The sequence below is a fragment of the Mustela nigripes genome, chromosome 8 (genome assembly GCF_022355385.1).
Source record: "Mustela nigripes isolate SB6536 chromosome 8, MUSNIG.SB6536, whole genome shotgun sequence".
Classification (NCBI taxonomy): domain Eukaryota; kingdom Metazoa; phylum Chordata; class Mammalia; order Carnivora; family Mustelidae; genus Mustela; species Mustela nigripes.
The window spans coordinates 47,767,370-47,788,106 of NC_081564.1; the positions used below are offsets into that span (position 1 = coordinate 47,767,370).

Below are 20,737 nucleotides of genomic sequence, written 5' to 3' on the forward strand. Positions count from 1 at the left end.
CCATTTCTGATGTAGCTCTTGATTACTTCCTTATTTTATCACTCATATCTTGATCTGAAAATTTACTCTTAAGGTAGGATAAATTATTTAAACTCTTAAGAACTAACCATTCATTTTTGTCTGTGGCCATAGGAACATTCTCTCCTTTCTTGTTCAGACCCTCTGCCAACCTCAAGCTGGTCCTTGTTTGTTTTTTAGGACTCATCTTTGAGGTGATACTCATGATAACCCCCATATCAAACACAGTGCCTTAGACATAGTGAGGGGAACATAAAGATGTGTTGAATAAATGAACAAAAACACTTGTGGGTAGATAACTTATCTCTAGATAGTATCTTCAGTTCAACACAAATAAGCTGCTTCATCAGTCTTTCTTAAGTATTGCTTATTAAATAATTTTCCTTTTCTTAAAAAGTCACTAGATTTTGTGTTGTTTTTGTTATTGTTTTTGTTTGATCTAAAGTGAGAAACTCTTTCATCTGCCTTTTAGGCTCTTCATAAAGTGGTCTGCAACCTAACTTCCTGTTGCCCCCCAATAGAAACAATCCTCTCTAATCTACGGATTCCTGAGTACTCCATGCCCATCTGTACATACATCAGTTTGTTTTTCTATTTATGACATCTGTCCTGAAACTTTCTTCCCTTCTGACTTCAATCCTATACATGAGCAGCTCAAGGCTAACTTCTCTCATAAAATCTCGGAACTACTCTTGACTATATTGATGATAATAGCAACATTTTAGTCATTTACCAAATGTATTTTGAGAATCTGTTATTTGACAGGCATTGTTTAGGTACTGGGACACAAAAGTAAGCTGTGAAAAAGCAAGAACAAGCTAAAAACAATTAAACATATGATTACAAAGTGTGATAAATGCTAAAAGCAAGGGGCAAGGTAACACAATATAGTATTATTAACTATATGGTTTCACACATATTAGGCGATCTAAAAAACACAAAAGCTAAAAAACAACAATAAAAAAGAACTTATAGAAACAGAGTATAATGGTGGTTAACAGAGGCTGAAAGTTGAGAAACAAGGGAGTTGCTGGTCAAAGAGTATAAGCCTTCAGTTATAAGATACATAAGTTCTGGAGATATAATATATAGTATGGTGACTATAGGTAATAACACTATATTGTATACTTGAAAATTGTTAAGAGAGTAGATCTTAAGCATTCTTAGCATACAACACACAAAAAAGGTAGCTATATGAAGTGACAGATATGATAATTAGCCCGACTGTGGTAATCATTTCACAATGTATATTTATTAAATCATAATGTTGTACATGGCAAAAAAGATAAAATGTATCTTGAGTTGGCATGACTTAATCAGTGATCACTTTAAAAGTAGGTCTAGGACTTCTTTGGAGCTAGAGATACTATCCTACTGGCTCTGAAGAAGGAGAAAGCTAGCTATGAACTTCTTATGCAGAGGAGTGGCCTTCAGAAATTGAGGATCTCATCCCATAGCTGTAATAAGTGAACTCTGGCCATAAGCTCAAAAAGCTTAGAAGACCCTGGGATTCAGATGAGAATGCACCCCAGGCAAGAACTTGACTACAGCCTTGTGATACTATAAGGGGATCCAGTTAAGTTGCTCCTAACTTCACACCAGGGAAAGATATCAGAGATAAAGAGGGGGCATAACATAATGGTAAGGGAGTCAATTCTCCAAGAAGATATAACAATCCTTAACATGCTAGTGTAACAACAGAGCATCAAACTATGTGAGGCAAAAGTTGGTAGAACTGCAAGGAAAAACAGATAAATCCACTATTATAGTTGGAGACTTCAACAGCCATATATCAGAAATGAACAGATCCAGGGGCACCTGGGTGGCTCAGTCAGTTAAGCATCTGCTTTCAGGGCAGGTCATGATCCCAGAATCCCAGGATCAAGCCCTGCATCAGACTCCCTGCTCAGAAGTAGAGGTTCTCTCTCTCCTTCTGCCCCTCCTCCCCACTCATGCTTTCTCTCTCTCTCTCTCTTAATAAGTAAAATCAGAAAGAAAGAAAGAAAGAAAGAAAGAATAGAATCCAGCAGAAAAAAAAATCAATGAAGGCATAGTTTTACTCAATAATATGATCAGTCAACTGAACAACAACCAAAATACACATTTTTCTGAAGTGTATATGGGAGACATTTACCAAGATAAACCACATTCTGGGCCATAAAACAGGTATTAAAATTTCTAAAAGAATATTTATCACAGAATGTCTCTTCTTAAATCAGAAATCTATAACAGAAATATGTCTGGAAAATTTCAAAACACTTGGAGATTAAACAACACGCCTTTAAAGAACACATGGGTCAAAGAAGAAATTTCAAGAGAAATAAAAAATATTTTTAACTAAAAGAAAATGAAAAATACAACCTATCAAAATTTATGGTACACTATACTATCAGTGATTAGAGAGAAGAACACTGAACGCATATGTTATCTAAAATCAATCTTCTAAGCTCCTAACTTAGGAGCTTAGAAAAAGAAGAGCACATTAATTCCAGAGTAAGTAGAAGAAAAGAAATTATAAAAATTAGAACAGAAATCAATGAAATATTAAATAGTAAGTCAATAGAGAAAATCAACAAAACTCTATGCCCATAAATTTGATAACTTACATGAAGTGGACCAACTCTTTGAAAGACAGAATCTGCTGAAAATCACACAAAAAGAAATAATCTGAATAGGCCTATATCCATTAAAGAAATTGACTCAATAGTTAATAACCTTCCAAAACAGAAACACCAGGCCCAGAAGGGTTCACTGGTGAATTCTACTAAACACTAAAGGTTATACCAATTCTTCATATTCTCTGAAAGAAGATAGAAGCAGGGGGAATTATCTCTAACTTGGTCTATGAGGTCAACATTACTCTACACCAAAACCAAACAAAGCCAGTACAAGAAAAGAAAATTATAAACCAATATCTTTTATGAACATAGATGCAAAAATCCTCAACAAAGTGTTACCAAATCAAATCCATTAATGTATAAAAATAATTATACACAATGACCAAGTAGGATTTATCCCACATATGCAAGGCTGATTCAACATTCGAAAATCAATCAATATAACCCCTCACATCAATAGGCTAAAAAAGAAAAATCACAAGTGTATCAATAGAGGCAAAACAAAACAAACAAACTTTTGAGAAACACTAACTCCAATTCATGATAAAAACTCAATATAGAAATTGAGAAGAACTTCCTCACCTTGATTAAAAAAATTAGCTACAAAAACTCTTTAGCCAACATTATACTTAATTATATACACTCAAAGCTTTCTTAACTGAGGTCAGGAAAAAGGCAAGGATGTCTCCTCTCACCACTTTTCAACAAGTCCTGGTTAATGCAGTAAGATTTAAAAAAAAAAAAAAGGAAATAAAAGGTATACATTTGTTATGGAGACATAAAACTCTCTGCTTACAGATCACATAATCATCTATGTAGGAAAAAAGTCAACAAAAAAACCTCTTGGAACTAATAAATGATGATAGTAAGATTGTAGGTTATTAAGTTAATACACAAAAAATACAAAAGTCAATCACTCTACTATAACCCAGCAATGAACAAGTGGAATTTTTGAAATAAAAAAGACAATGCCATTACATTAGTAACCAACTCAAATTAAATACTTAGGTATAAACATAACAAAATATGTGCAAAATCTATATGAAGGAAACTACAAAATTTTGATGAAAGAAATGGAAGCACAAAATACATTGAGTGATAATCCATGTTCATGGATAGAAAGATTCAATATTGTCAAGATGTCAGTTGTTCCCAACTTGAGCTACAGATTCAATGCAATCCCAATCAAAATCCCAGTCAGTTCTTTGTGGATAGCAACAAACTGATTCTAAAGTTTGTATGAGAGGCAGAAGTCTCAAACAGTCATCACAATATTAAAGAGGAAGAACAAAGTTGGGGGACAGTGACATTACTCAACCTCAAGACTAAATATAAAGATATAATAATCAAGAAAACAAGGTATTAATGAAAGAATAGAAATATAAGTCAATGGAACACAATAGAAAACCCAGAAATAGACCCCCATAAAATCAGTCAACTGATCCTCAAGAAAGGAGCAAATACAATAAAACAAAGATAGGTTTTTGCTTTTGTTTTTTTTAACAAATTGTTTCGAATTAACTGGACACCCACAAGCAAAAAAATGAATCTAGACACAGAACTTACACCACCCACAAAAATTAACCTAAAATGAATCACAGACTTAATGCTGAACAAAAAACTATAAAACTCCTGGAAGATAACTTGAGAAACTCTAGGTGGACCTTGGGTATGATGTTGACTCTTTAGATCTAACACTGAAGGCATGATTCATGAAGGAAGGAATTAAAAAGCTGACTTCATTGAAGTTAAGATAATTTGCTCTGTAAACATCAGATACCTATCTGATAAAAGACTATTACCTAAAACATACAAAGAACTCTTAAAACTCAATGATAAGGGAGTAAACAACTCAATTAATAAATATACCAAAGAATATATCAGACACCTCACAAAGAAGATACACAATGGCAAATAAGCATATGAGAAGATGCTCCATATCATATATCACCAAGTAAATGCAAACTAAGACAACTGAGATTCCACCGATCGGACCACACACCTATCAGAAAGGTCAAAATAAGAACAATGACATCACCAACAGCTGATGAGGATGTGGAGCACCAGGAATTCTCATTTATTACTGGTGGCAATACAAAATAGTAGTTACTTCAGAAAGCAGTTTGGATGTTTCTTGGAAAACTAAACATACATACTGTTATCATAAAATCCAGTAATCATGCCCCTCAGTATTTACCTAAAGGAACTGAAAACTCACATCCACATAAAAACCTACCCATGGATATTTAAAGCAGCCTTATTCAAAATTGGCAAGCCTGGAGGCTACCAAGGGATGCCTGGGTGGCTCAGTTCGTTAGATGACTGCCTTTGGGCTCAGGTCATGATCCCAGGGTCTTGGGATCAAGTCCCGCATCAGGCTCCTTGCTCAGTAGGGAGCCTCCTTCTTCCTCTCCCTCTCTGCCTGCCACTCCCTCCTGCTTGTGTGCTCTCTCTCTGTCAAATAAATAAATAAAATCTTTAAAAAAACAATCCAGAGAGGAAACACAGAAGACGGTGAAAATTGGTGCATATACTCTCAAACCTTGAGCTGGATATAGATTTTTCTAACTATAGTATCATGGTTCCAAAAGACTGTCCATGAAACCTTAGATTGGGACAGTGAGGTTTACAGCATAAGTAAGCTATAGGGAATGTGGATGTTTCCCTATTGAATCTCTGTATGACGGGGGCTGCAGGACTGGAGAAAGTACCATACCCATCTACTATTTTTACTGGCTCTAGAGTGATCTCCCAGCTGAGGGCACTGTGGGGGAAAATTTTAGGGAAGCCATGACTATTACATCATAACACAGAATTAGAGGTTTGAATTAAACTTGAGAGCAAATGGAACAGGCTGGGTGAGACAACGTGCTCTACACAAGACCCTGGGACTGCAGACTACCCCACTACACCAAATCCTGTCATTTCACATTGTTGACCCCCATCAAGAATGGAAAAAAAAAATGAAAAATTGGCTTATGGACTAGAGACATACGTTCGAGGCCAGGGGACAGGCTAATGGTAGTGGAAGATAGGAATAATTATCAGGCAAGGAAAAATTCAGAACAAACAAATGCACAGGAGCCCGTCTAGAATAAATTCCTTGATAATAAAAGATAGCCCAGCACAGAATAAATCAAAGTAACTCAGAAAGGGAAACAGTAATGAAAGGACTGTTTTGAGCACTGATTTCACTTAAATATGAAAATATAAAATTTGACATACTAATAAAAATGTAACAAAAAGCTAAAATGAGGAAAGGGAATTGGAAGGATCCTTCACTTTATTTTTATTTTGTTAACATGCAGCAAAAATTGACTTGTGGGGGGGGGAGGATGTGTTACAAGTGTACAGTGTTCATAAAGAGAATCCTCTTCTATATTTTATTTTACTACTAATGTGTTTTCTCTAGGCAACCGAGAGGTTGCCAGAAAAGCAAAATCCAGTTAATCAGTAATTCCAGCATGCACTGACCGGGAGACTTCTCAGGTAATAATTTGGTATTTATTTATTTCTGATAACTATGATTTTGAGTATACTTTAGTTCACTTCTGGGGAAAGGTCTCACAGTTCTCTTTTGCTATTTCTTTTATGAGTGCAATGTTTTGAATATAGGGACAAATAGAACAACGACATTATTTTCCACTGTTTGTTTTTCTGAGACTTTAGGTAAAATGACCTATTAAGTACTATGAATGAAAAATAGTTACATAGTTGGTTTAGAGTTCTGCATTCTGTGTGCAGGGAATTCAAATATACTTCTAACACCTAGAATTATTCCCCGAGGCACAATCTTTTACATGGATTTATTACCAAAAGGTTCTATTTGTGCAAAGTCTTATTATCATATGTGTATATTCAATAAACTTGGAGTACAAATAGCTTCCAGCTAATAATTACCTACACAAATTGTTCGTATAGCTATTCTCTTTTAATGCCAAATTCTATATAGAAGTCGCTTTCTCTATTACTGTAAATTCTAACAACTTTTAACTTATGCTATTCATGGTCTTGGAACTTTTTTAAAAATATGAAATAAAAATATATTAGCAATTTAATAAGATCACAAAATTTAGTTCCACCCATTCTCTCAAGTCTTAAACTTTTCAGTGGTGTGGCTACCCATGGTCTTAAGACTAATACAAATGTAAGTTATATAAGTCACTTGGAGAGGGAGACAGAGGAACAATCATACAAAAGCTTTTATTTCCTTTATTTTAAGATAATTAAGACTTTTAAAGAACCAACTCCCTCCCCATAATAATTTATTTTTTTCCTTATTAAAAGAATGCCAAATTCAAGCAGATTATCAATATTTGCCTAAATATGAGCTGAAGATGAATTATTACTTTTTCTGAGGAGTTCCTATTATTGTGACATTTAGCCTCCTGACAATATTTACTAGCAGTATCAAGAGACCAGTTCTTTCAGATTTTTCAGAAACTCTAATCTTTTCCTCTTATAATTTATAATGACTCATAAACTATCTTATGAAATATAAGAGGAAAAAACTCTTAATATTTGTATCTTTGGTTTATTGCATTTTTAAAAAGATTTTATTTATTTATTCATGATAGAAAGAGAGATGCAGAGGGAGAAGCAGTCTTCCTACTGAGCAAGGAGACCAGTGTGGGACCCGATCCCAGGATCCTGGAATCATGACCTGAGCCAAAGGCAGATGCTTAACCATCTGAGCCACCGAGGCACCCCTGGTTTATTGTATCTTAAGACACAAGAAGGTTGGGGCACCTGGGTGGCTCAGTGGGTTAAAGCCTCTGCCTTCAGCTCAGGTCATGATCCCAGGGTCCTGGGATCGAGCCCCACATCGGGCTCTCTGCTCAGCGGGGAGCCTGCTTCCTCCTCTCTCTCTCTGCCTGCCTCTCTGCCTACTTATGATCTCTGTCTGTCAAATAAATAAATAAAATCTTTAAAAAAAAAAAGACACAAGAAGGTCTAGAAGGTTTTTTTTTTTTTTTTAAAATTATTATTACATTTCAAGAAGTACCAGCTGGTTATGTGAAAGGTACGTCTCCTATACAACCCTAAATGTTATCTTAGGACTGTGCAGAGTATCTTTACAGGGACCCGAGTACAAATATTATATCACATAATTTAATGGTGGGAGAAATATTTTAAATGGTTATTTCGAAACCCTTTTTTTTTTGTTCTGAAGAGTAACTCATTACAGATTTCATAAGTATTTTTAATTGAACCTCTTTTACTTTGTGCTTCATATAGAATCAACCCTCACTTTACCAATTAAACAGAAAGCTTTATTTTTTTGATAGTTGTAGATGTAAGGTACTGCGTGTTAGGGACCTACTTCTAATACCTAAGCACCAACGGTGCTTGCCCACCTTCCAGGCAATGCACAGCTGAGGATCACACTGGATCCCAAATTGTGCTGGGATCCATTCCACACAGCACGCTGCGGTGTCTGTTACGTGGTTGGTTTTACAGGCAAACACCATAGGGTACCTTGTCTCCTACACTGCCTACAAATATCTTTTAAGGATTTCTCTCCTTAGATGTTTAAATATAACTTACAGAGTATTGTGGAATGCTGAAAGATGTTTAGATATGTTGGAGAGGACACATTCTTAATGGCCTGAACAACTTTCAAACATGCTAGCTCAGTTCCATACAATAATGATGATGATCTCATTGGCTGCATGGTTGGCTTAAAAATCACAACATATTTTTACCCAATTTTTATTTTGAGAAAGATCTAACCTGCAGACAAGGAGCAGTCCTATCATGTCTGCTCTCCACTCTTTACCCAAATTAAACAATTGTTAACATTGGCCACATTTGGTCCTCTCCCTTTCCAGCACTTTTAAAACAGTAACTTTGCTCAAGCACTTCAAAGGAAGCTGCAGGGATCATGAGATTTCACCTGTAGATAATTTCAAGTATATCCTTCCCCCCTAAAAGACATTCTCCTACACAGCTCCAATATGATTATCACACCTAGGAAATGTATCGTGGATACATAGCTTCCCGCCATTCACAGTCTAATCAAGAAGGATGTCTTGCAGTTACTTGTCATCTCTCCCAGTCTCCTTTGATCCTGAACAATCTTCTAGCTTGTGTGTGTGTGTGCGTGCGTGTGTGGGTGTGAGACCCTGACATTTTTGAAGTGTCCAGGTTGGTTATATTAAAGAATGTCCACCAATTTGGAGTTGTCAGATTGGTGCCTTTTAATTAGATGTAGGTGAAACATTTTTGGCATTATAACCTTCAAAGGGGATTACGTATCCTATTTCATGTGTGTATCATGTCAAGAGGTACATGACGTCAATTTGTCACTCCCGTGGTGATGTCAAGTGTGATTACTTGGTTAAGCTGGTATCTGCCAGATTTCTTCCTGGAAATGTATCTTCCCCACTTCGTAGTTAATAAGCAATCTGTGAAATGCCATTTAGAGATAGCATGGATATCGTGTCCCCAAAAACCATTCACCCAGGGCTGGATTATTCTTTGATTACTCTTGTAACAGTGTTGCAAAAAGGTGACTTTATAATTCCATCATTTTTTAAATGTATTTTCCAGCAAAACAGAGCTTTTCCTTCTACCCACCACCATCTGTACACTACACACACACTATACATTCATGATTCTTTTCATATTCAGTGTGCTCTAATCCATTACATACATTATTACTTTTTATGTTCAAATGGTCCCAAATTGGGCCTTGAAGCATGAGTCCTTTAAAACTGGCTCTTAACGTCCTTCCAATGTGTCTCCATCAATTTGGAGCAATTCCTTATTTTCTGGCACAAAGGGCTCGAGGCTTAACAGATTCTCCCCTTAACAAGTCAAAGCAAGAAGGCTTTAAATAAAAAGGAGACTTACTCAACTCAATTTTAATACAGCAACTGGAACTTAGGCACAAATATTAAAACAGCATCTAAATGCAGTAAGCGCCAAGTAAGTATGGAAGTTCTCTTCCTTAACTATTTTAGCCATAGTTTGAAGCCTCTGTGCAATGCTTAAAAATATGAACTTTTAGCTTACAACCTCAGCTTTTATCTTGCTCTCTCATTTTCATATATTTATTCTTATTTTAATTTTTGTTCTCCTTCATCTCATGGATGTACACACAGGACCATATGGTCAGGTAACCTCAAAAAGATTTTTTCTTTCTTCCAACACGATACAATCTTAGATCACTGTCTAATGTGAAAATATGCACAAATGGCACACCATAAAACTCTCATAAAGTGAAGCCTTTTAAAATTCCTGTAATTATCCAGAGATTTCATATGTCAGAGAATATAATATAAAGGAACACTTGAGCTTTTTGGTGGGGGGAGGGTAAGAAATTCAATAGACCAGCTGTACTTTCTAAGCAGATGTATCACTGAGCATGTCACCTCTGAATGAATCACTGATAGGGACAGAAACTGAAGAAAGAGGAGTGTGATATTTGGGGAGATGACAAAGAAAGAAAAGTGGGGTTTCAAAGCTTGCAAGGTTTTATTTATGTGTTTTCACTGGAATATGAGAGTGGGTGTGATGGATGTTTGTGTGTACACATGCGGGGTTAAAGAGAGTGATGATGAGTCAACATTTATTTAGTAAATACTTATTACACTCCCACTATGAGCAGGCACTGCAATATTTTCTAGAAAAATAAAGGCCATCAAAACTAAAGAGATCTCTACCTTAGCGGTTGATTAAATAATTACCCAAATAAATGTGAATGTGCAACTATCTGGGATGAGGGATACGGATGCATAAATATGGATACATTTATACATACAAATACACGTCTGTATATATTACAAGGATATCTGGCTCAGTCTACGGGGAAGAAATGGCTCGTTTGAGGAAATGGGATTTGGGTTAGTATTGGAGGAGCTAACTAGGAAGTAATTAGGCAATGTTTGGGTATGTGTATTCATGCATGTGGGGATGGCAAGAGCATGGTGAGTCAGAGCTACTAAAAGAAAGTCAGCCAGCTGAAGCAGGAGGGTAAGAGTGGGAATATCCAAGAGATGAGACAGGAGGAGACTAACATTGCTGAGTTGCAGAAAATCAGATGTACAGCTTTGGGCTCTACCAAGCAATGGTAACCCATGGAAGTGGTGTGTGTGGTTAAAGCAATGATAATATTTGCTAGCAGTATCAAGAGACCAGTTCTTTCAGATTTGATGATAATAATTACATTTGCCCTGGTGCATGGAATAGAAGGAAAACTATATCTGACGCCAGGAGACCAATGATGGAGCCCCTGAGGTTTTCTACACAGCAGCATGTCAAAGCTTAGACTTGAGTGATGGCCGAAGATAGATTTGTAATACACTTAAAAAAAAAATGTATTATTGAAGTGTAATTGACATACAGCATTACATTAGTTTCAGGTGTCTGATTTATAACACACTTGACCCAATCAACGACTCGATGAAGGTTCTGTTATGGAGTGGAGGAGATGAAATGTCAAGGAAAAAATCCAGATGCAGAGCTGGGGAGTACTGGAGGTTGGGATGAGATGGGCAGGGATTGCAAGTTTGAACCTGTTTCATTTGATATTTAAGAAGAGAAGAATAAATGCCCAACACTTAGCTAGTTCTATAAGTGGGGAACTTAGAGGGACTTCTTGAGCTGTAAATATGTTTTATATATGTGCTCTGCATAAAATACATGCTAATAATTTCAAAGAATTCTAGTTGGATAGTATTCAGTGTAGGTATGTTGGGAAAATTCAAGGTGAACCAAGTTCCAAGGTACTAGATAAACAATCTCTCCTACTTGGAAGCTCAGGAATTTGCAAATCCATTTCCATCCAAAGCGCTGTTATAATTCCCTGAACTGCAAAATCTGAAAATCTGACTTTGCTAGATTTTTTTTTTTTTAGCAAGTCACAAAAGTGATAATGTAAATACAGGATTAATACCCGAAATACTTAACTATCAGTACAACTTGGGTTCTGGCCACAAATAACCAGTAGGACCATCCCAGTGTATCCAGCTGATTGCCAACCCTGTCACAGTAATGGAGTCTCATTCTCTAATGGTAAAAGTTCCTAATTGAAAATTAGAGTGCAAATATTAGAAAGTTAAATAATGTTAATGGTCACTGCTTTTAGTCCAATAATGTCCCTCATACATAAGCATTTTTTAATACATTGGGAAAACTGATTTTGGTGGGGGGAATAAATTACTCTCACTCTAATCTGTTCAAAGAAGGCTGTGGAAAAATCAAATTTATTTAGAGATATGTTTCTAAAAAAATCATGCCTGCCTTTCAATTTGGGCACTTCTTTTTTTAAAGTAATCAATGCCATCATTTTTGCAAATCTTCACAGACTGTATTTGCTTCAAGTAAGCTGTAACAATAAGTCACAGCTCTAACTGTGATAAAAAAGAAAACAGTAAAAATGACTACAAAACTAAGTGAGCCTTGAGCTTCTTGCTTCTGAAACTAATGGAAAAGCAAATATTGCATTTTTTATTTGAACTGAAGAAATTGTTTTCTTTGGTTTTCCCATTTTCACCTATTTCTAGAGCCTTCTGAAATTTCTTTCACTACACGGAGAGGGTATATTTTTCCTTTTCTTAACTACATTCTTTAGCATGTTAGATTTCAGTTAAGGTTAGCATTGAAGCAAAAAGGGGCACAATGAGGCTAGTAAATGGAAGAAGTAATATCTGTTTATTTGGCAAAAAGAAGAGGGGGTTTTCTGTTGTATGGTGGAGTTAACAGCACAGAGAGGGAGCAGGGCTTTGCTTTCACAATCTTTGCCTTTTTCCATACAAGAGGAAAAAGCCAAACAAGAAAAGGCATATTTCCAATAAAATTTCACTGCCTGCACAGATCTTTGTGCTCTCAAATGAAAGAAACTCCTTATTTTCCTTATCACCTCCACAATCACCACCCTCAATTTCATCTTCTCTCAATTCCCACTGCACCACTACACTCTTATTAGAAATTGTAACAAAAGAAGACCAAATAAAGTTAGAGGTCAATCTGAGGTTGAGCATCAGGTCATTCAATTGCCCAGGAAGCTTCCAGTAAGAATGAACAATATATACCAAAACAATCATAAATCAAATTGTGCTCTGTACAACGGCTGCATCCCCTTTGTAGGAAAAGCTATCTCTCATGATTGGGTAAACCATGCCCTCCTACATATAGAACCTTGTGGTTATGTCAAAATAACTGGTTATTCTCACTGTGTCATACACAGTCACTCACACACACACACACACACACACACACCCCGTGACTCTTATCGTAACTGTTAAGAATTTACATGAAAAAGTCTCCTTCTTTAAAAAGACTAAGATATACAATGTTACAAAAGACATCTAAAATGGACCTGGAGTGGAAAATAATCTAAGAAAAAAAAAAAACAATTTTTACTTACAATTTAATAAGTTTAAGATACTTGCCGTCGCTAATACTGAAATGATATCTCACATAACTCTTAATTTTCAAGAGCCAGTCTTACATGATGGTCTGCCAGTCCAAATGTAAGAAGTGAAAATCTTTGAGTTTCCCTCTCAATCCCCTCCTTGTTGCTAGGGTCCCACGTTCTCCTTTATGTTGCACGTACAGGTGGTCTTCAAACCCTCTAATCTCTCTGCAAATACTCCGTATTTTGCAAAGAGAAGAGATGTTGGAGAGCTTCTAGGGTGTCAACAGTACCCAGACCACTAAGAAAGACACCACAGTTGTCTATACCTTCCCTCCCAGCCCAACTCCTATATGTTAGCACAGGATGCATTTATTTTAAGCAATAAAAAAAAAAAAAAAAAAAATCGGGACGCCTGGGTGGCTCAGTTGGTTAAGCAGCTGCCTTCGGCTCAGGTCATGATCCCAGCGTCCTGGGATCGAGTCCCACATCGGGCTCCTTGCTCCACGGGGAGCCTGCTTCTCCCTCTGACTCTGCCTTCCACTCTGTCTGCCTGTGCTCGCTTTCACTCGTGCTCTATTTCTGACAAATAAATAAATAAAATCTTTAAAAAAAAAAAAATCTAATACAACAGTTTATTGGATGGGTAACACCTCTTGGCCTCTTCTGTGAGCATACTTCACAGCACTATTTTATGGTACAACAGCGAATATTGAACCAGTGCAGTTCTTTGTTTGCATAAACATGTCTCAAGGGCACTCAAAATACCATCTCAAACAATACCTTCTTTCCCACTTTTTCACTGCCTGAAACCACGTGTGTACATGTAACACACGCATACACACACATACATGCATATACACACATACATATGTGTGAGTGTGTGTATTGTCTCTGTCTCTATGAAAGGCTTTAGTGCCTTTTGGAGACATGCATCTAAACAAGGTTAAGGCCTGGGAGAACTAAGATACTAGCCAGCTTGCATATTAGTTTGTAGACACTCACAGTCACCCAGTAAAGAGGGATTTCTAGGAGAAATGAGGACCAGAAGAAGGAAACTTTTTTAAAGGGTCTTGTGACAGAAAAAGACCAGAACATGAGGTTGAGTTTGACGGTCAGAGAGTCTGTAATCCTAGTCCGCTGAAGGCAGGAGACTGGTGGACAAGCAGGACAGTCCTACTTTAAAAAAATAACAATCTTATTTATCTAGTCCTAGGGCTCCCCTCAAGGTCACACCGCCCTTGGAGAATATTTTGAGAGGGCTTGGCTACACTCTGTTCCCCAAATACCCCCCACAACATGCAGTGTCTTGATGAACTAAACTTACAGTAGATATCAAACTATGGAATCTCGTAGATAATTGCAATTAAGCATTTTATAAGAATTTCCACCAAAAGCCCCGAGACTGACAATTAAGGTTGTCGAGGTGAATAATTTAGTCATTCCATGCAGTCTATCTCCTAACTGTAGAATTGATAGATTATAATAGTAGAGGCAATATCAGCACCAAATCAATAATTTTCATTTTAGAAGTATTTTATCTGCTATTATTGACGATATGGTGGGTAACCTCCAGAATCCCTTGAAATAGAGTTCACACTAGTAACAGAATGAAAATGTTCCATAAAATAGGTTTGGAATTTTGGTGGAAGTATATTAATAGTATTTACTCCCTCATTTGCAAAATATCACACTTCCACGTTTTCTCCACTCTGACAATCTATAATTTGACTTGGCATATTTTCCCTGGAACGATTCCCATTATATTCTTCTTTATCACATACAAATAAATCTGGCTTGTAATTATCCTAAAGTACTTTTAGTCTATCCTGTTCTTTCATTTTCCTGTACTTCTTGTATAGAATGTCTTCTGATCTTTTTGTCTTAACTCCACCTTTATTCATTATCTATTCATGCAAGCTTCTGTTTTTTTAGTATGTGCTCCCGTGACATCATCCCCAGACATTAGTACAGTTGTGAACTACAAATTAACTTTTATTTTACTGCTCCTTTTCATTACAGATATAATCGGTAACTAGATTATTGATGAATTGCATTTTAGGATATGAAGGGGTAAACACAAAATATTTGCTGTTAAAAAAAAAAAAAAGAGACTAAAAGGGTTGAGAATCACTGTTTGGTCCATGGGGACCACTCAGTGGATGACAGAAGACAGAAAAATCACGAGCATTCTGCATCTACCTCTGTACCATTCCGTTTGGTGGCTAGCATGTGGAGCTGAGGCCTTGATGGCCAGAAAGAGTTAACTCCCTTGCCTAAGCACCCAACTTAGCACACCGGGAGCTGAATGAGTCAGGAGATCAGGTTTCTGCTCTGCCACTAACTACCAGTGTGACCTTTAGCTGTTCACAGGGATCACTGTGGGTCCCCATTTCCTTAACGGTAAAATGAGGGCATTGGAATAAATTACTTTAAAGGTCCTTTCCATCTCTATAACAAGATGCATAATTTTGATTCTAAGACTTAGGCACTGATCAGAAGAAACTGATTTCTTTAACAAATGTGTATAAAATATATCCTGTAGGTCTCAAGCATACTTCCAACCACAATATTTCTTTTAAAATAGTCTAAAGCCCAAATCTTTAAAAAAAAAAAAAAATGCCATGCCCTATAAAAAAATTTTTTTAAAGAAGTTTCTTCAAGAAAGAAGTACCCCTCCACTTGCAGTACGGGGCACATTTATGATGAGGACATAGTGACCGCTCTGAAGGGAACGTCTACTTATCACCGTTCTGCTCACTGCTGAAAAAGTTGTAGTTTTACTTTTTGCTTTGAGTTCTTTTTAAAAAAGGTTTTATTTATTTGAGAGCGAGAGAGCATGGGAGGAGAGAGGTCAGGAGGAGAAGCAGACTCCCTGCCGAGCAGGGAGCCTGATGTGGGACTCAATCCTGGGAGTCCAGGATCGTGATCTGAATTGAAGGCAGTTGCTTAACCAACTGAGCCACCCAGGCACCTCTTTGCTTTGAATTCTTGAAATATGAGTGATCTTATCTGCTTTCCCAATCATATATTTTTATAAGCTCTAACCTTCCTACAGGTTTCCCAGGAGTCCACAGAACTAACAATTCAACAAGATCTATAGACAACTGAACGGTGACTAGAAACGAGGTGTTGAACGACCAGCGCTACGGTGCGAATCAACTTCTTGTTCAAATAACTATTTCACCCACAACCAATTTTGCCCTAGAGCTTTTGAAAAACACAACAGAAATCTGTTAAACTGCCAGTCTTGTTGAATTTCAACTATTTTCTCTAACCAGGTCCACGGTAACAATACACACTTGACAGCTTCTCTTCAGTGAAATGTACTTCGATTTGGAGCTTAGGGACAGAGATCAAATGGACCAAACCCCTTATTTGGTGGCGTCTTGCTGTCTCTTCTTTAGAAAGTACCTGGGGAAGGCTGAGGATTATCACCTTAACACACACACACATATGTATGCTTTAGAAAAATCTCATGCTTACAGATTCTTAGTATAAGATTTATCAATCAGAATATTCCTGTTCGGTGTTCAGGAGTAGTCCACTATCATTTAAAAAAAATATATTCATCACCTCTCTTACATGTGAAGTGGGATTGAATTTCTCAGATTTTGCTTGTAGGACTTTTATTTTTTCCAGGAACATGTCTAGTTCTTAAAACGAATTCATTGAGTAGGTATACAGTCGAGTCTTGATTATGTTTCTGTGAATGATATATATTCCACTGCAAAGTTCCCATACCAGCTTTGCTAATTTCTATCACCCAGCTCCTTTCTGGGCAGGCTGCCCATCTGTATCACCTTCCTATAAATTGGTTTTGGTGTCTGAGGTCTATAAGCTCATTTAAAAATTAACCTAAACAAAACAAAATAATTAGAAAGGCAACTTGCCCACAATAACAATGAAAATCTTTTTTAAACCAAACATGTAATACATTCCAGGGACAAAAACAAATGACTTTTTAAATAACCATGATTTTGGATTATCTTTGCCTCTATTCTTCTCATTAACATGAATAATTCAGAGTGCTTACTATACATAGTGAAACTGTTTCCCCTCAATAATTCATTTTTAGTATACAGAAAAATAAGATCTAACACATCCTTATGTATTTCCAAAGGTTTAAATTAGGCCTTTTTTTTCAAGGCAACCTAACTTTCAAAATTGTGTATAGTTTGGGCTCATTCCCTCCAGCCCTATCCTGGTAGTTAGTAGGGAGGATCTTAGGCTTTCAAAGCAAAAGCAGTACAGAACAGTGTACCAGGTCAGAAGGCAGAAACCTCACCTTTCTTTGGTTCTTGATATTCTGCCAGTACATACATATTATTTGCAAAGTGTGGGCAAGATTGCCAATATCGTTTTCCTTAAAAACATGGAAGTGTTTTGGAACATTATACCTAGACTGGGGTACAAAGGATTTCCCAGTGTTCTGGTTGCACTGAAGGAACAATATATTATTATGCAACTTAATTTTGAGTGAGAAAAATGTCCTAACATTCCAGTTGTAGCTACAGCAAATATCCCTAAATGTGAATGTTTTCTGGGATTGGGGAAGGGGAGGGGACCTCAAAACCCCAAATACTGCTCTAATGGTGACATAAACAAAATGAAGGGTGTGAATCTATCCACTGATTACATACAAACTCCTCCAAGTTCCCAAACACAAATATAAAGAATACTAGCTAGACATGTTACTCATATCCTTTGCAACATCAACAGCCAACATCTGTGGGAAACAAGCGGTAGGTCTTCAATCTACTTCATCTGGGGTTTGGAATATTAAGTTAGCTTCCCATTTTGTAAATTCTTCCTGGGAGGAGGCCATATCCTTCTGGAACCACGCTAATTTTCTGGAGTCACGAGGCTGTTTAATGCACTGCTTCAGAGCACCAAATGCTACCCTTGTGGCCAGGAAGAAAGAGAAAGAATGTCATCAGGAGGAGCCTGAAGCTGTACAAATTCTCAGCTTCTGTTTGGTAACAAAAAGGTGAAGGGGAAAAAAAAAAAAAAAAGAGCAATTAGATTTCACTGGAGTATATACACCAGCCTTGGCCAAAGGCTTTCAAACTTTCTTGATTTCTTCTTTCACTGAAAATAAAAGGAGAGGAGCTTAACACAACAGTTGCCAAACTCAGGTCAACATCAGATATCACTGCAGTTTGGGGATAAAATTCATGGAAATGTAGGAAATGAGGATGTATGTTTTGATACCTGTGAAAATAAAAGATTGCGCTTTTAAGTGAGAGGGAGAGAACAGATGGTTGGTAATGATTTAAAACATTTATGGTTTTGGACTGTCACCAAGCCTCTGTATTAAAAAATATGGTATTTAGTCAGTACGTACCAACATCTATCTGCAAGGTGCTCATTTTCTAGAGGATGCTACTGTAATAAAGGAGATAAAACTCAAATGAGGCACAAGGAAAATTCTTCTTGCTTTCTCAGAATATTCAGTGTGTGCTATTTCTTACTGACCATATTCAATCAAAATGTTTTCTGTGTGATGAAAGGATTTTAATTTTTCCTTGATAACTAGTCAACTATGAGTGTCCAGGAATTGTATTCCTTTTGAATGCACGGGGTAGAACTGTAATTTTGTTCTGTATATTTCATTCACTTTGACTGAAGCTGTTAAAAATCCCTTAAGCAATAATAAAATCTGGTAGTCCAGGGTAGTCCTGCACATGAAAAACAATAACATTCTCCTTATCCTCAATTTGGTAGACAGGCATATGGTGTTATAATTGTGTACTGGAATCGGCAGGTGCCAGACCACTGAATCAAGAAGACAGATAAATATTGAATATTGTCACCCTCTATTTTGGTGTGTATACGTGAGTGCAAAAGAGGCCAGTGTCCTTTAAACCCAGTGACACAGTGACAGTCCAGACAGAGCTGTATATAGAGAGACTGATGCAGTGTTTGGAGTTAAAGCGCTGAAAAATAAACACTGTAAATAATATTCTTAATTACTATAAAAACTGCTGCAGGGGAGTCTTATTAAACATCCCCAGTGTTTTGATTTGGTTCTGATAACACAATGGGGGGAAAGTCACGCAAACACGAACTCTATTATTTACTTGCCATCCCTTTCAAAACCCTGGGAACGATTCAGGAACAGTTTGCCTGTGGGAGGGAAGTTGGGGGTGGACCGCGGGGAGCAGCGGCTGAGGCTTCGCACCTGTGAACTTAGTTGGAAATAACTCCTGACAGGCATCAAAGAGAACACCTTGGAGCCCTCTAACAGAAATACGCTGACAGGCTGTTCAAGCGGGGCAGAAGGGGGAGCGGGGAACCGTGCGAAAGTAACCGCAGCAGCGACCAAACAATCACGCCGTCCCTACTCTCCCCAACCCACTCCAGTCTTCCCCCCCGCATCACGCCTCCCAACCCCTCTGCTGGGGCCTGGTCCGTCCCGGCTCCGAGGCCCCTAACTTCCCTCCCACCTTGTCCTCAGCCCTCGCCGAAGCTTCCGCAAGGTCCCGATGCGAGAGAGGCACCGCTGCAGAGATGCTCCTCTTTCTGCCAAACAGGCCGGAGGACCGGATCAACCGGCATCGGAAACTCAATACTGTGCCCTGGGGTGCCCTCCTTCCAAGCCCCGCTTGCGCCAAGTGCGGACTCGCACCGGAATCCCGGGACTCCCGGGCGCCCCGCCGGGCCCGGGAACCCAGCGCAGGTAGCGAAGTTCCGCCGCGCGTCCTCCTCCCGCGCGCCCCTCCCGCGGCCCGTCCCCTCCACCTCCCCGACACGCCGCCCCTCCGAGCCGGTCCAAGAAAGTGAACGGAAGTGGGTTCAAATATGGGGCGGGGGGAGAACGGAGGGAAAGACGGGGTCAAAAGGAAAAGAAAGATGCCTCCCCCATTCGACAGAGGCGAAGTACCTGAAAAGGTGAGGACGCACTCCCCCGCCCCTGCAGACCCCTCGACCGCGGCTGCTCCGCGCTCCCCGCACCCCTGGCCCCACGCCGGTGCGCTCACCTCGCGAGCGGCCGCCGGCTGGTCCCCCTTTTCCGGGAGCGGAGCTTCGCGGGAAACTTCCCCGCGCTCCGGGGCAAACTCGGTGGACTCCTCCCCGCCGCGGGCCGTCGGGGGCGCAAGGGCGGGCGCGGCGCGCCGGGAGCAGGGGCAGCGCGGAGCCCGGCGCTCGCCCTCGCCCGTCCGCCCGGCTGGCTGCGGCGCCGCCTCGGCTCGAGCCCGCTCCCGCTCGCGCTCGGTTCCCGCCGCGGCCGCCGCGCCCCCGCCCGCCCCGGCGGCTCCGCCTCCCGCTTTTATCTCCCCGGCCGCGCGCCGCCCGCCCCGCCGCCCGCTGCTCGCCCCGCCGCCCGCTGCTCGGCCGCCGCCGTCCTCCCGTCCCCCGACTTTCTGGCTTGTCCCCCGCCGGCCCCTCTGCCCTGTCTCCCGGCCCCGGCGCTGCGGAGGCTCGAGTGCCACCCAGTCCGGATTTAGGAAGTAATTATCCTCGCCCTTTCCGGATTCCCCTTCCCCTCCTCACCTCCGCCCCGTCCCAGATTCCTTTCCCAGGTGTTGTTCTAGAAACACCCGAAGCACACATCAATAGGTTAGTAGGTTATGGCAAACACGGACTCCAAAGCCTTAGAATTTCTTTTGCTTCACAGATACACCACACACACACACACACACTCAGATGATGGTGGGTTAGTAGGTACAGTACAGGAGTGTGTGTCCAGGGTGGGTTCCTTAGAAGGTCTGTGTAAGGCAGGGCGTCCTTAAAAAAA

The 20,737-nt window shown here is 39.1% G+C and overlaps 1 protein-coding gene across 1 annotated transcript in view; it reads right to left on the reverse strand.

Annotated features, from left to right (window-relative positions):
* CHST9 (carbohydrate sulfotransferase 9) overlaps positions 1–20,092 on the reverse strand; it is a 225,822-nt gene extending 205,730 nt beyond the window's left edge. Inside the window, exon 1 of the mRNA XM_059409395.1 lies at positions 19,980–20,092. The gene's annotated coding sequence lies outside the window, so the exon portion shown is untranslated. The remainder of the gene's footprint in view (positions 1–19,979) is intronic.
* Between the last annotated feature and the right edge of the window lie 645 nt (positions 20,093–20,737).